Raw genomic sequence first — 16,033 nt, forward strand, 5'->3', positions numbered from 1 at the left:
TACATAACGAGTGCAGAGGGGAAATAGAGTCCTTATTTGAGATTTACAGCGGTAGCAATTTAAAGCAAAATTTAGTTTAAAAAACCAACCAGTCCTTGCTGCTCTTCATCAGGGCGCCTGCAGCTAGTGCTGTTATTTGACATTCTCAGGCTGTAAGGCCCAGTACTGCTAATGGATTTTGCAGTTGTGCTCTTTGTGTTACTCTTCCAGCTGGATTGTCCAAGCGGCTCCACATATCCGTAGGTTCTGTGTCAGATTTAGCCTTTTAACTTGCTGTTGGTGTCAGTGTGGGATTGCAGGCTAGTTGTTCTGAGACATACTCTCTTGCCTTCTTAAGAGATGTGCTTACCAAGGGCTTGCACGCCTGGATCTTTGTGTAGTTAAGCTCCTATTCTATAGCTAGCCATGAAATCTGGAAGCGTAGTCCTGTCAAAAGAGAAGTGTCCAAATCACAACTGCTAATTAAGAGTTCCTATAATTTTGGGAACCTTGAATTGTCTTGCAAACTCAAGTATGTGGCCATGAAAATACTCATGCAAAGTCTTGCAGTATTGCAGAAATAGAAAAATGATGAGGAAAAGCAAGTCTATTCAGTGGCCCAGATTCAGTTTACAGGTAATATTGTAGCCTCCAATAGTTATGAAGCTGAAACTCAGAGTTCAGGAAGCACGTTGTGGTTGTAACTGGCTTCTCTTAAGTGCTCAGGTGAGACAGATGTGGTACTGGTTTTTATGCAGAGAAGCAACATAAGATGTAAAGCAAAGGGAGTTGCTAGGAGGCTGATATAAGAAGTTTCAGCCAAGCAATTGTAAAAGCCAGAGTGTGAATGAAATAATGAACTCTCATAAAAATGGATATTGACTGCAGAAATGAGGCTCTCTTTCTGTCTGGTGCAGTAAATTGATTAGAGCATGAAGTATGAGGTGAAAATGACCACAATGAGTCACTAGTTTAAACATATGCACAATCTCCTTTAAAGAGAGGTTTCCCTGACACGTTTATTTAGACTATTGTCCCGAATTTCTAGATAACTAGAGAAACTGAAGAGAAAATGGTCTTTGTAACATAATTTTTACATAAATGTAATGTTTACTGCTACATAAATCCTTAGAGGATAATAGTGCAGGAGATGAGAGCTCCATGGATGTTTTGCTCAGAATTCCCCCTGGCATGGAGAAAAGCAGCTTTTTTTCCCCCATACTAAGAGTGATGGTTACTTGTCATGGAGGTGCCTTTAGCCTGCTTAATAGTCAGGAAGGTAAAGCTGTTGGAAGCACAGCAAGACTGAGAGCTGAGCAATTTTCTTATAGCCAGGCAAATAGTAGAAATAATCTGATTTAAAGTCAGTTTTGAATTGTCTCCTTATGTTGCTTTCAGGGAGAAGCAGCTTCAGAAGTGGCTGAGGTGAAACCCCTTTCTAGCTTGCATGCGAATAACATTGCCCAGGGTATTGCTATGAGGGCTTCAATTTAAGTGCAGTATCAATTTAGACAACAGCACCTCTTATCACAGCAGAGCACTGTTATCACCTCTTTTCACATTAAAGTGGCTTCCAGAACCTGACAGATAGGACGATGAGCGCTGACTGGAGCCCGCTGCCCTACAGGGTGTGCTGCTGGTGGTGAAGAAAGTGAGGCTGGGAGCCAGGCTCCTGCTTTGCAGTTGTGAAACATCCATTGTGACAAAGTGTGGCTTGGGTGGGAGTGAATTAAAATGTATGAATCGAGTCATCGCCCTCTGACTGAATCACAGGCAGCTTTCATTAAAGGAACAAATGCAGCGAATCTACCCCAGAGTGAGTGGTGCCATGCACAGCAGTTGTAGGCATCACTAAAACAACTGCAGGCATCTCCACTATGTGGGAATGCAATGCCTGGCAAGCACTGAGGCAAGTATTTGGGCCATATCTTGCAACTGTTATCTGCTCTTGTTCATTAGAAACTTCACGGAACAGGTGTGATTACGTTAGTATAAACATGATTCAGTTGCAGACAGCCTGTTGTGTGTGCAGGCACTGTGCTCTTCCTTGATTTCATTCATCTCAGCTGGAAACGTGTCTGAGAAAGGCAGAATGCACTGGTAAGGGATGCTAATGTAGGAAAGCATCACTAAGATTTCAGGACAAGGAGAATGCTTGCAGAGAAAGAGAGGAGCTGAATTTGGTTGGTGTGACAGCTAGACTTAAAAACAGTGTCCTGATTCTCTAGGAATTGTTAAACAAGTGAAATCTGGAGGAGGTGAAACGTGGATGTTGGTGGACATTAGCTGAACTTTTTTTTCACTGAGAGTGTATCGGTTTATTTAGCAAAACAGAGTACACTCAAGCTGCTCTATCTGCCACAACTGTAAAGGGAGAAAATTATTAAAACCTCAAGAAATTACTCTGTGTTTCCCATATGAGAAGGAAAATTTTTTTTTTTTTTTTTTTAATAAGGCAACCTGTCAATTTCACAGCCAAACATCTGAATTTTCCAGAAATGCTCTCAGTTTCCTCAGACAGAGATTGCCACGATCACAGAAACCAGGAGCTTTCTGTGTGCTGCAGCTCACATGAGAACGGGGCATGAGTTTGAAGGGAGAGCCCCCATCAAATCATGCTTCCTCGCATGTGGGGATCTTTATTCCATCTTCTGAAAGTCAGACCTTTCTTCTGTTGTTTGCTGAAACAATTTTCCACTGGGAATGTTGTTGCTGCTTTATTCTGTTCCTCTGCATTTCCCCTTGCCCTGCTGCTCTAATTGCCTCTGCTGACTCATTTTGCAAGCTGCTGCAGCTCATTCACATAATTTAGGAACTTATTAAGCTCTCACTTGCTACTTGCACTTTCATTTGCACTACCTACTTGCTCCCACACTGCTTGCTAGCCAAAGACCACAGCAGCTTGAACTTTTATTTAATTGGGTTTAGACTACTTTTTTTTTTTTTTTTTTCAAGGAAAAATGCCTTTAGCTAACTGAAAAATAAGTAATGTGGTTAAAAACCTTCATGTTTTGGCTATGAAAAAAATAATAACCTTGCTTTTTAATTTTCCATTTAGCGTTACATTTTACATTTAACTTTACGTGTATTTCTTGCTTGCAGTCACTGGCACCTAGTTCACTTTTGATCTTAGTGCCATTTGGCAATTTTTAGATGCTGCTGTCGTCTCTGAGCCCCTAGAAGGGGACTCGTAAAGCCCTGTTCCTGAAGGTTGCAGGGAACTTCATGTACTGTTGTGGTTGGGTGATAGAACCTGGCTTGAGAAATAATAGCTGGTGTTGTGCCATTATGTGCTTGTACTGATGTTGTCCAGGTGTGTTGGCCTTACAGCTTGTGTCAGTTCTGTGCCATGCTGGCTCTGCTGGTCCAAACAGCCTGTGCTACTCTTATTTCCAGCCTGACAAAAATGGAATTTTGCCAAGTCCCTTCACCACAAATAAAACTGTCAATATTGCTGTATATCATCTGAGACTGAAGCTGTAATTTGTGATATGAAAACTAGAGTGTGCCCAGAAGTGAAAATTAGTAAATCACTCCACTGTAGCTATAAAGAAATGTGATGAATGAGGAAGTAAAGACAAAACTATAATCTCTTTTACTATTGTAAAGCTCAATTCATTCTTAACAAATGAATGGGGAGATTGAAAATTAAGATCAAGCTACACTGTAAATAATGATGCCGATTTTTATGCTTTTTTTTCTCCATTTCCCGACTAGACTGGAGGCATCTATAAATATTTTAGAAAACAGAGCAGAGGAAGAGTTACTCTGTAGAAAGTTTTCCTTGTAAGATCTTTTCTCAAATGGAATGAGCTCCACTGCCTCAGTGGCTGCGTTATAAAAGTGTGTTATGTAATTCTCTGTAGATACCAATAGACAGATGTATTTATGGGTTTTGGAAACTTCATGTAATTTAGGCATAAAACTTGAAGTGTGTTTTGTAGTTCCTCATTAATAATAGTTGAGAATTATGCTCATCTAAGGCAGCACACATAAATTCTTAATGTTCAGATATTCATTATATGCCTGTGATGGTTAGAAGTTGCCATAGGAAAATAAAAGTCAATGCTCCCAAAAGTTTTTATCTCTCTCTCTCTATAAAATATATAGATATTCTTCTTAGCAATATGGAAAATTGTGTTCATTCTCTAACACTTCTTTCCTCTCTCCCTCCTTGTTCTTCCACTTTATCTACTGAAGCAGTTCTGAGTGTTGGAAAAGTCAAATCAGAAATGAGACAAACATTTTATCGATACAGTTTTCATTGAGCATGCTGTCACCTTATAATGGGAAATGCTGAAGCCATCTTTTTATGGTGGTTGTAAATCCAGACAGCTTTTTGTAATCACAGTTTATTGATCTTAATGTTCCCTTGCGTCATGTGCGAAGCTGGCTCTGGCACAGTTGCAGGAGGGCAGATGAACACAGTGTGTGCACGTTGGCTTTAAGCCTTCAAAGCAGGTGAAAAGGCAAAAGTTTGCTTTTCTTACCTTCTTGCACAGGACATAGTTTGTGTTGCAAATCTGAACAGAATAAAAATGGCTATAATATTTTATGGGATTTTTTAATGTATTTGAGATTTCCTTAAGTGAGTGTAAAAGGAAAAAAATCTTAGCTGAAAGTTAGGAGTGGGTGGATCACAAAAGGTAAATTTTCTTCTGGAGTCATGGGATGACAGGTCTTTTTTTAGGGGAAGAAAGAGAAGCACGAAAGTGATGCTGCATTCAGAACAGGCAGTTCAGCTGGGACACGCACTTACTGCTCCTTGACCCAGATAAAGTGCTTGTATTGTAGAAGTGTTACATGGAGAGCACAGAGCTAAGTTTTTCTGAAGTGAGAATTTCCCAAATTACATCATGGCTGGCTTTGAAGTCTCTTATTCTGGGACTGGAAGCAGGGCTGATGCAACTTTGAACCCTGCAGAATGCTGTGTGTGTTGTGGGAATAGATGTCTCAAAATTCTTTCCCTTTGCACTGAGCATTTTCATCTTGAATTTCCAAAGCTGACATCTGGTATGAAAGAGTTGGTGCTTACCTGGTATTTCGTGGGTGTCAGATGGAGGATGGCTTCAGCTGAAACTGTGGGAGTGAAAAGCCTCTGAGAAAAAAAAACAGACCTACAACGCTGTCACAGTGCTTTTAATCTTGCAGAGTTTCACCTTAGATGTGTAGAATGAGTCAATATTGATGGCACTAATAGAGACACTGGTGTAAAACCAGACGTGGCTCTGTGGTGCTACAAACCAGTGATTGTCAATCAGTGGGCATCACTCAAGCACTCTGTTAGGTATGCAGCTCCAGTGGGCTGCTGCTGGACCTGGGAGGCGGTGGGTCTGTCTGTCTGTCTGTCTGTCTGCTTTGAGCAGCCTAAAGCTGTGTAGCGAGGATCAAACCCATCCCAAAGGGCAGCTGGGATGTCCCTTCAGCACATGGCTGGAGGATGTCATGGTGTGCTCATGGTGTGCTGTTGTGCATATCAAGGTGGTTGCAGACCTACGTTAAATAATCTCTTTGGGTTTATGATTTGTAGGTTTCAATTATGATCTATGTGAGATTAGTTTGAGAATGGTGTTGTAGGCAAGGATAAGAATCCCCACTTTGTGTCATGGTGTGAAGGAAGTGCAGGAACTGTGGGACTGGAAGGGAAAGACATGAAGAGTACTGAGATGGGTTCCTGAATGGGGGGGTGCCTGGGCTGTCTGTGTCATGCAATCCAAGGAACATTTGCGTCATACGCTTGCTAGATCTAATGTGGAAAATGTCCTTGCAAAGTAAGAGGCTGAAACCAAGTAATCTCCCAAAGAGCATGACCTAACATAAAGTAATAACTGACTGCTATTTGGACGGGTGATTTTCTGTGTTTTTTCTGCTTGCTTTTCAAGTCTTACTTTGTGTTTGATTTTTTTTTTTTTTATTTTTGGTTTCTAATAAAAAAAAAAAAAAAAAAAAAAAAACAACCAAACTACTCTTATTGCTATTTAAAGAAGCTAAGGAGGGCAAAGAGACTGCAACATATTTCATTACAATCCAAAAAAATCTTTCCAAGGACTGTAGAAGAGAAGTATTATCACTTCATGTGTCTTGTGTCTTTACAACTTTTTGTTAGCACTTTGTAACTTCCTTTAAGTTAGGCTCTCTGCAGCTTACCACAGAACATGCAATATACATTTCCAATTGCAAAAACAGGTTGCCTGAAAACTGATGTGTAAAGCAAAGATCACGTTGTCACTGTTTTATTTGCTGTCACTTGATGTGTGCATCCATCATGCCATCGTAAACTCATCAAGAGCTTTGTAACTCAGCTAGTAAATGTTCTTCTACCTTGCAGCTCATGAATTACTTCACAGGCTGCCAGTTGTAAGCCAGAGATTCCCTAGTTTAGGAAGCAGCCTGTTCTGTTCAGTATCCCTGTGAGTAACTTAAAGAAAGTAAATGCAGAGTTTTCTCCATGCCTCTTTGCTTCTGCTAATAGATTTTATGGGCCAAAGAGCGTTGATCTATCAGGCAGAGAACATCCTACATAAGAGTCTTAGTGTCAGATGTGAACTTTGTGTACCTCTTGGCAGGCAGTCACATGAGCATTGGCAGCAAGTCATGGTGAGCATATGTGCTTGAGTGGTTCCTGCCTAATGGGAGGCTGCTTGACGTTCTCTCAGAAAGATAACTTTTTTTTCAGGAAATGAAAATTCAGTAAAGTACGTAAGTTTTGAGGACATGGTTGCATTTTGTGGAATTAGCCAGCTGTGTTGCTTTGCAGCCTGGAATTTTGTGGTCCAGTTAGCATTGTGTCTGCTGCTCATAGTCCTTGTTGGCTTGCTGAGTGCCAGGGCCATCCTGGTAGGAAAACCATTGAAGCCAAAGGGCTTTATAAGTGGGAGTGCGACTGAGGAAAAGGGAGACTGACCCAAGAGTGCTGTTAGCTCTTAGAACAGATTGAAGTCTCCGTGCTGCCACAACTATGAATTATTTAGTTACCACAAAAAGGTGGCATGTCATTTGAGTCAGTGGGTTTTGGCCAGATTGGAGGTCTGGCTTTGTTTACAGACTGGTGTAAGGTGTATGCTGCGGGTATTTCAACAACTGAGATGCTTTCTTTGGCCCAGTGGACTCTGGCCCTTTAGCAACATTCTGTTTCTCCAGAAAGAACTGAATCACCCATTGGTAACACAGTTTTTACTTGTGCCAAATCTGCCATTCAAGAAAATAGTGGCATACAGAGAACTGAGTATAGATCCAAGGTTTCTACTATGCACAGTCCCTGATCAAGAGGAAAAGCCCCCAAAGGTTCTCTGTTTTGTGCCAAGTGGCATCCGTTTGTAGAGAATCCCCTTTGAGCTAATTTCATCTCTTTTGCAGCATCCCACCATCCTCCTGCATGGCTTCAACCAGAGCATTTGTAATTTTCATCTACATCTGTTGGGGGTTAATACTATCAGCACAATGGCATTCCCATGACAGGAAGATCCAACCCTGATTTGTTCTGAAATACAAAATTCAGTCCCTCTGGCTCAAGAGTCTCCTTCACATCTAGTCTTCCTTATTCCCCTTCTAGTTTATACATACAGGGACAGAAGAAATGCCATGATTATAGCTTATGGAGGTACTGCCCAAGAATCTCACAGGAACAATGTGCTCCTGTGTCTAGCAAAAGCCATATGGTAGCATGTTGTTTCCACTGAATTTCTGTAGAGATATCAGGAAGAGGCTTAAACCATTAGAGAAAATAAATAGATCTTGATCTGAAAAGTTTGAGAACCACCATTGAAGCAGATTTGTTATGTCATTGCTGAGGGTATTGTCTCCAGAAGTTGAGTGTTTGCAGCTTCTGTGCTCTTTCAGCATCACTTTAGGTGATTCTTGACTAGAATCTTTTATTTTTAATCTGAATAGACGCAGTCTCTCCTGGTAGTCTTTGGTGAAAATATTATTTGTCATTTCTTAGGCTCTGGTGTTGTGAAATGACCATTAAGAGTTGCCTGCTGTTGTTATAAAGTATTTTTAATGATAACGACGTGGTTTCTATCTTTTTTAAGGCGTAGGCTCCTGTCCTTGTCACTGAGAAGATAATGAGAGGTTATCAGATGAAAGAGCCCAGGGTGGCTGGTTTTATCAGATGTAGAGTTGTTATTGAAGTTACACAAGAGATGCCATACATTTTGTCAAAACTGCTTTTGAACCATGTGTTTACAAGAGAATCCTCATTGGTATGTTTAGAATGAAGTTTGCTTCCATGTGTGCTATCCGTGCTGGAAATTCTCTCCTTCAGCCCATCCTAAAATCCTAAAAGGCTGAAGTTTCAAATCTGTTTTGATTTACTGACCTGAAGTTCCATAGCATGTCATTTTCTTTTTGCCTTCCTATGGGGAGCACACTGTTGGAGTAGCTACTGTGGCAGCTGCCCATGTTTTGGGTGGGTTTCCATAAGCAAAGAATACCCCCAAAAATTTATTTTGCAGTTTGAGTTATGCATACCTCCATTCAGGAACCTGGGAGTATCCAGCAGGAGTTACCAAGGTGATCAGAGTCCTAGAGCACAGGATGTATAAGTAGAGTATGGGGAGCTGGACTTAGTTGGACTTAGTCGTTTAAAGCAGTTGTGCCCAACTAAGGCTAATTGCCAAATAGTGCTGCTAATATATTTATAGTGAAAATTGGGTTACACATAAGTCGTTATTGCAGGTGAATTCCACCCTTCAGTTCTGCAGTAAATTTTCATGCACTCCTTTGTGGTGATTTTCATGGGCAGACCCATTCTCTAGTTTTGTCAGATTCCTCCAAGGCATTTTTGTGGATCCCATTTACAGAATTCTGCCTCTCACTACTTTTGTGACTTATGAATTAATTTAACAAATCAGGTTGGTCTTATTCTGATACAAACAACCATATGTGAGAAAGAAAAATGACCAAATGTTTCTATTCTTTATTTTCTGTCTCTGAGCCAACTTCCCATTGATTGGTATCCCCTGACCACTTAATCCTAAAAGAAGCTTTTTGCTAGGAGTGCATCAATTTCCATTAAAATGGCATTGTTCACTTCTGATAACTATTTTGCTTATCAACTCAAGGAATTGCAAAGAGTACACAAACATCACTTGCTTTGGCAAAGCCATGTTGTGTAATCCCAGCAATAAGCTTCAGCTTTTTCACATCTCTAGCTGATGAAAACTGGAATAACTGCCCTGTTTTGGGTGATTTGTGTCCAGTGGGAATATGGATTTTTGTTGGCAATGGCTGTAAATGGTAGCAAGGATCCAAGAGCAGATCCAACAAATGGATCTTATGCACAAATCTTGACTTTTCTGTACCATTTGGAAAAAAGATCCACTTTTTCTGAAAGTCTGTCTTGTTTTAACGTGTTCAGTTTCTTTTTGATGCTCTGAGAACATCTTTGCATTGGGAAAATAATTTTTTTTCTCTCAGTTTCCCAGAGCCAATCAATTATTCAGTATTTGAGAACTTTTGAGATTTCTTAAGCAAAAGTGATAGGAGTGAAGATAAGTCACAACACATGATACCACAACTCACATAAATGTGGGCATGAATGATTTATTTGGGAGACAATATTCATCCTTCTAGTTTTATTTTGCATGTTCAGTGGCACTCCGTTGGACACAAATCATCTGTAAGTTGTATTTTCTATTAAAATACAGAAAAAAGAACGTGTTTCTACCTTTGTGAATGTTAGAAACTAGTGATGACTTTGAATAATGGGCTAGAAGCATTGTTGCTATCAGTTAAAATTGCTTCTCTGAAAACAGCAGTTACATGATTTTATACCTCCCCGAATTTTAGATCTGTGTATTTTAATAGGTCACCAAAAGGTAGACGGTTTGACTGTCCTGAAAGCAGAGCTAATCTAAACAGAAGGATTTACAAGCTGACAAGGAGCAAATAATGAATATTTTATGCATATATTCCTGTTTCTTGGATTTGTTCTAATCATGATTTCACAAGGTGGCTGGCAGCTTTCTATAGCACTGCCAGTAGATGTCCTTTTATTCTTTTCCAAGCGCAGAGTGGTGGCTGTCACTGCAGGATAGCACAGGAGCAGATAAAACATCAGCATCTTGACTGCTGCCTGAGGAATTTCAGAGTGCCTTACATGCCTCATGTGGGATGGGCAGGCAGACAGGCACCAGTATAGCCCCTGGCCTCGGGGCACAAGGGTTTTTGTTATCATCAGCCTAAAGACACCGTATTTGGCCTGTTTTGTTTGGTGATTGGCATTAACAAAAATAATTTTTTTAGGAAAAGCATTTTGCCTAGTTAAGAGAGGTATCCATCAAAGTTATCCAATTAAGACAGGAATCCATCACCCAGCTGGTTGCCACCAATGTCACCTGCTATGCCATCTACCTTCACTTCTCTGTGAGGATGTCTTAGAATCATAATATCATTTGAGTTGGAAGGGACCTTTAAAGGCCATCTAGTTCAACTCCCTGCAATGAACAAGGACTCCTACAGCTCCATCAGGTGCTTGTTTCTCTGAAGGCTGTCCAGCTTCTGTCATCTTTCTAATTTCACTATTAACGAGGCTTTTGTGGTTTTGATGGGCAGAGTCCACTTTCTTCATTTAAATCTACTATTCTGAGTCACCTTAAAAGAAGGAGAATGGTTGCACTGTGAAAGGGCTAGCTTGAGAGCTCACTTATGGAAGGTTTTTGCTGCAGAGCAGAGAGAGCTTGAGACTGTCTAAAACTATAATCTTTTAATGTGCTAAATCTCTGTTCCCTAAACACACAGTCTTGTTATACTGTGGTAAGGTTGGCATAACTTGCTGATGTAGGCTGGTAAATAATGGATGTTATATTTAGTAAATAGGAAAAAACAAAACCAAAAAACATTAAACCTTTTCTGTAGAATTTTTCCAGCACGGTACTTAAATTTGCTGGAAAAATCCAAGATGGCATAAGCTGTCAAGTGCCGAGACACAGCTAATATGGTGCAGGTTTTTCCTGCGGATGAACATTCAAGGACATTCTAGCCTTTCTGCTTAAATTCCAAAAAAGATGCAGACAAAGTAAATATTAGCTTTGTGCTCAGCCCTTTTCTTTGCACATCAGGTGTCAAGGTCCTTGCCAGTTTTTATTTTGGCAAGCCTGATTACCAGGTTTGCTTGCCAAGGCTGGAGAGAAACATCCTTTGTTGGCAAGATGGTTTGGATGACCTAATGCTAATAGCTGCTCCTTCCTGCAGCTTCTCTGGTTCTGCCGAGGATTGCGGCACTGGGGCACTCCAGTTTCGGCTTGCTGAAAGCCTCGCGTTGCTCGTGCTGCTGGACTGCTGAAGTTCAGAATACTTGCCCAAGTATGTTGTATCTGAAGGATATGAGGAGAGATTCAGCGTTTAGCAAAGCTCTGTCACAGGATTTTAGTGTCTGTTGGCCATATTTTCAAAGGTGCCCAAGGGTGTAATGAACACCGAGTGAAACTTGTGTGGTACCCGAGGAGCTGAATGCTGGGCTGCTCCTTGAGCACAATCTGAGTAATGAGTGCTTCTCTATTGAGTGAAAGGACTCGGAGGGACAGATTTCACCTTCTATTTTACTGGCTGAGAAAAATCTATTAATCTCTCCCCTTTGCAGGAGAGCTGTAAGTGCAGCAAACTGTGAAGTTAAATGTTTTTTATACCTTGTAATGACAAATTATCCGTGTCGCAGACCTTCCTTTAAAAGCAGGAACTGTGTAAGACACTTCTTCAGGAAATTGGCTTTCTCCTCATTAAGCTAATCTTTTCCCCCAGAACGCAGAGTGTTTCACATGTTCACAACTGCTGAAACATGCTCTCGCCATCAAGTCGTTAATGAGGGCAGCTAAGTAAAAGATACCATTAGAATCATTACCTAGTGACAAGATACAAAATTATTCTGACATCCCATCTTGAAGGTGCAATTCTGCTCTCATTCAATATTTCAAGATAAGAATTAAAATAATAAAGCCGGGGCTTAGGAAATTGTTTGTGATTTTGGAGCTATGCGATCCTACTGCATGACAACTGCCACAGTCTTCATGTGAGTGAGTGAGGCAAATATATAGCAGAAAAATGGCAGTAAAAAGAAATGTGAATACATTCTTATGTTATTGCCTAAGGCTAGAAGGCAGGAAGCAGGTGAACACAATATTGTCCAAGCTGGAAATGGATAAGCACTATTTAACTTGGGCATCACTGGGCCATGGTATCCATCTCCAAATCCACTCTCTGATGACAGCCACTGGGTGCACAAGTAGGATAAGAGTTATGTTGTCACCATGTTTTCCTTTTCTAAGCACTTCAATTTCCTTGTAAAAGTAGTTACAAATCAGGGTTTTGTGTGCATGAAAACAGCAAGGTCATAAATATCTGATTGTATCTGATCAGAAACCAAGGCAGAGACACCATGGAGCAGGCAGAGTAGACAGATCCCCTATTTTATGCTTTTGCTTTCTTGTTTTTATTTATTTTTCTGTTTTGAGGACTAAGAAAACACCTGTAACAGATTATAGCCTGCATTATTTTTAAGCAGTCTGTGCATATGTTTGATGTGTTTATTTTCTTTCACTTCAGCATCCATAACCAGCAAACACAAGTGAAACGCAAGGTGAAATTCTGTAGAGACGGATATATTGTAACACTTGCCAGCTGCAATGCCAGTTTTTGGCAAGAAGCTCTTTTACATCAGTATTTTGTTCTGGCAAGTGACTGCTTGATGCGCCACAGTAGAAGAACAGCTGTGCACAGTACTGAGGGTGCCTCTGCACCAGCACTGGGGCTTTGTTCAGGACTGTGCTTTAGCAGCCAACCTCCCAGTGCTGCCATGTTCCCATACTTTGGGATGCATCGCAGCAAGGTCTCCAAATGTGCCAGCTGGTTTCCTAAAGGATGTGCTCTGACAAGCAGGTTTGTCTGCTGTCCCCTGAGCTGCTTGTCCTGTGCCACCCCCAAGCCCTGCAGCCTGATGCGTGGGGTGGAGCTGCTCTCTGGGGGGCTGCGGCATGGCTGTCCTGCTATTTCACACATCAAATTGGAAAGAAAGCCAGCTTCTTGTCATCTTATTGTTGCTAATAATAATAACAGTATGTCACAGCAATAGGGGCCAGCATGCAGTGATGGCATGACCTGTCTGAGAAGGAGCTAGCCTTGCTCATTGAGGGCACAAGGCAGCCTTTGCCTCTGGGAATGGGGAAGCATTGCTGGGATACATTTTATTTCACAGTATATGCACCTATTCTGTTATTTAGAAGAGGAAATACTTTCTTTGTGACATAGAATGCAGTCTTGCACCACAAGGCTATCTCTCTGTAAGATCTTGCATCACTAATTCTCATGATGATCTTCTTTTGGACACTGACAATAAAAGTGAGTTTTGTTCAGAGTGACTGTGTGGAAATTTGAAAACTAAAGGGAATAAGATGAGTGGCGTTCATGGGCCTTGGATTAGAATCTTGAAGAATATTTCTGTAGCTGTGGATTTAATTGTGCATTTTAGAGTCGTGAAAGCAAAACATTTATTCAGAGTTTGAGGATTAATTGCAAATTAATATAAATTAGTCGATCTTTAATGAATAGACTGGGAAAATAATGAGAGTGGATGCATACAGGAGTTAAAAGGGGACATAGTCAGTGGGCAGGGTGGGAATAGGTTGAGGATTGGACTAGATAATCTTAGTGGTCTTTTCCAACCTTAATGATTCTACAATTCTAAGAGAAGAAAAGAGCAGATAAAAAACAATGTGAAGCATGGTAGTCAGTGGAATAAGGACGTTCATATATCAAGAATATATAACAGTAATTCCATTTCTGTTTGTAACTTTTGATTCATTTTTATTCTTTTTTTCCTATGTTGTGTTCATTTTAACCCCAGAAATTCTCTGGTAGCAGAGAAATCCAATTATGTGCTTACATGTCTGAAGCCAAGATTATAAATATTTGGGGGCCAATGCTGTATCTTTTTATTAGCCCAGACAGAACCTAGCTGAATGGGTAAACAACAGTTGATCCTAAGGAAGTTGATTTGGAAATAACTATTCAATGGAGGAAAGAACCAATATTTCAGTGCAATATTTGCGTGAAATATTATTTTCAGAGTATTATTCAAACATATATTGAGGTATTGAATACAGAAAGCATTTATCTGTAATAAGTGTTCAACAGAAAAATATTGCCCAGCTTTGCAATGAATAATTCCACCTGCATTAGAAGCATGGGCATGATTGTGCATATTATTCATATCTTTCTAAATGTTAAGGTAAATTGCTACACGCTAATAGATACTTACAATCTTTTTTTTGTGCAGAATGTCATTAGATACAGCTTTCCAGAGGAGCAGAGCCACTCAGAAGTTTAAATGTGATGATAAGTTACAGATGCAAAGTCTATAAATCTATCAGTGTCTATAAATCAGGCCATGGGAGCTCATCACTGGGAGCTGCAAGGTAACGTAGGGTTCTGAAGGTCTCTGTGAAATTACCTTGGTATGGATCTCTCCCTAAGTAGTCTTTCTTCCTCCATAGAAAGTACATGGGTTACAATTAACCCAATTAATTGTACAACTAAATGTTTAAAAGCTGTTTGGATACAGAGCAGATTGCTGATGGAAATAGCAAAAGATGGGTAAGGCTGGTTGCAGGACACCTTGATGAAAGAAGGCAAACTTTAGTAAGAAAAACAAGACAGTGATGTAGAGAGCTCACTGCAGAAAGATCTCTGCTGTGTATCTACTTCTGTCTCATTATAATTGACGTTTAGGCAGGCAGTAGGAGTCAACTAATGTAAGCAGCTACGAGTCTGGCATCCTGTTGTTAAGCTCTGGACAGGCATTGAAAAAAAAAAACCAAAAAAAACCCAAAAAAATGCTCTAAGCCACAGAGACGAGTATGAGGCATGTCTAAGGGAAAAACAGAATATCAACCAGTAATAACATTTTTTCAGATTTAACTTCTTGCTCAGAAAGCTCATTTTAAAGCAAACTGAGGTTGTTTGATACCGTAAAATATGTGGTTTGTGAGAGGATTTAAAGCTAAGCTGGTTCAATTATTCACCCTCTGACTTCAAAAAGCTCTCTAGACTGTATCAGCCCATATGTCTGGTTAAAGCTTCGCATATGTTGTTAAGCAATTTTGATAACAAAACAGTAATATTGCCATAAACAGCAGATATTAATAACAGATAGTTACTAAAGCATTATGTATGTTTATTACATTCTCTCTCTGTTTATCTATGTACACATCCTACCAGACCATTATTTCAGTACAGTGGACTGACCAATGGCCCGACAACAGAGATCTCTGCGTTGTTAGATTGTGGCAATAAAATGTTAGCCATATCTTGAAGCCTACTAAGAACAGCAGGAGATATTGTGCAGGCACCAGGAGTACTAGCACAAGGTGACAGCAGAGACCTGGAAGGAACAGGCACAAGACTGCCAGAAGGCTTGAGCACAAATCTCAAGTAGTAAATTACTGATCGTGAGAGAAATGCAATCTTGAGACCTGGGCAAGATGAGTTTTCAGGCCTAAATGGGGCATGTGTTGAGTTGTGTAACCGCCTATTGCAGTCCACTGGCAGTACAAGTGGAAACACCTTTAGATTGTGCACAAGATTGGAACAAAACCGACTAGTTGCACAGGAACCTTATTTCAGAATTAGCTATGTGAATTGATCTGATATCCCTGTGTGTATGCATACGTAAATAATATTTCTTCATCATATTTGCACTAGTGTTGTATTGCTAGTGTTTGGTTTGAGGCTTCAGTTGTAATTTGGATGCAACGCAGGAAACTATACATTTTGGTTTTCTTATGAAAGGAACATCAACATTAGCTGCCGTGTTTCTTCAAACGCCATTGTTTAGCTCTTCTACAAAGGTCAGAGGCCTTCATCGTCCCATCTGATGCCAGTTTCTCCATCCAATTCTAGCACAATCTTGCATTGTGTCTGGAAAAGAATTCAAGACAGAGAGTATGGGCTTAGAGCCTATACTGCAGAAAAAAGATCATGATTTTGTGACTGATCTTTACGCTAAAGAAAACCTTGCCTTATATGCCTGCTATCATTTTGTGCTGACATAGGCTGGTAG

This window comes from Centrocercus urophasianus, unplaced genomic scaffold (assembly GCF_019232065.1).
Source record: "Centrocercus urophasianus isolate 14NV4802_14NV808 unplaced genomic scaffold, USGS_Curo_1.0 seq_28, whole genome shotgun sequence".
In the NCBI taxonomy this organism is placed as follows: Eukaryota; Metazoa; Chordata; class Aves; order Galliformes; family Phasianidae; genus Centrocercus; species Centrocercus urophasianus.